This window comes from Orycteropus afer, unplaced genomic scaffold (assembly GCF_000298275.1).
Source record: "Orycteropus afer afer isolate SDZICR_OR568_19922 unplaced genomic scaffold, OryAfe1.0 scaffold00007, whole genome shotgun sequence".
NCBI lineage: Eukaryota > Metazoa > Chordata > Mammalia > Tubulidentata > Orycteropodidae > Orycteropus > Orycteropus afer.
Window position 1 is genome coordinate 11,075,064 of NW_006921594.1, and position 1,390 is coordinate 11,076,453.

The following is a 1,390-nucleotide window of genomic DNA, read 5'->3' on the forward strand; positions in this document are numbered from 1 at the left end:
TCTCCGAGACATTGTGACATTGTTGTATTTAGATCTCTGTTAAGTCTTTGTGAAGAGTAGCTAAGGGTGAGTCAAGCTCTTCTCGGTGGTTGTTTATCATTGGCCCATTGGTGGAGAAGGAAGTGGTGGCTCTCACTCAGTAAGTGAAGCTGCAGGAGGTATGGGTGTAGTTGTGTCGTATGGGGAATGTTGCTATCTCCCACTCAGTTAGACAAAAATAACAATTGAATAACCATCAAAAAAGTAAAAGCAAATGGACAGAAATCACACCATGTAATCACACAGGAACAGTAACCAAAAAAAGAAAAAAATGGGGGGAAAAAAAACCCTGTAATATCTGGGGAGAGGGCAATAAGAGAAAATAGGTGGAGAAGGAGAATAATGAACATAAAAATGGGAAAACTTAAAAAAAAAAAAAAAAAAAACAGGGAACAGGGTTTAACCATGAGAAAGAAAAAAAAATGCCACCAGGAAGTGGGAAAAGAAAAAAAGCTGAAAATTAGAACCTGGGAAGGGAAGAATAAAGAATAATAATAAGAAGGACAAAAGTAATAAAAATAGTAGTGGTTTTTAAACAGACAAACTGAAAAAAAGAAAAAAAAAAATTGGGGCAGGGCACCCAGGCTCTGTCTGAGCACACAGCCTGGGAAGGAGTTCCTGCTAGCCTAGAAGGTGGGTGAGAGTGAGGGATGGCTGCACCTCCATTCACTAAAAGGGGGTGGGATATAAAAGTTACAAGGGGAATGTCACACCTTTCCAGTCATCTGTGTCCAGAATGTCCTTGGGGTTCCCAGCAAGTGGAGCCTGTTCTTAAGTCCCTGGAATATGGGAGAATGCTGTTGCTTTAAATATCCAAAATGGTCAAACTGCTTGTAAACATTCAAAATGGCTGTTCCCTCTGGACAGGCAAAAGTCCACAGCTCAGCCCACCTTTCTCTCTGCTGCTTCCCCTTTTATTCACCAGTCACCAGAGCAGTCCTCCGTGCAGTCCCTGGCTAGCAGGGCTGATTTTTAGGTTTTAGGTTAATTCTTAGGTCCTACCACCACTCAGCAATATCCAATCTGTCTGTGCTGTCAGGATCACTGCCAGAACACAGCTCTGTATGTCTACTTTTTTGGTGTTTTTGGGCAAATTCTACTGCTAGTTGGAGTTTAGTCCACTTCTATAGCCTTCCTTTCAAAGCTTAGGGGTCCAGGATTATCTTCTGTATCTGTGTTAATTGGTTTCCCTTTTCTTTGTTGAAGGATGTCTGTGCAGTCTTTCTGCCTAGTCTGCCATCTTCTATTTGGTTCTTTTTGAAATCTTCTTCCTTTTTCAGTGTCAGGTTCTTTGCTTAAATTTTTTTTTTTTTTTTTTTTTTCCTAGCAAATCTTTTTTTTTTTTATTAGG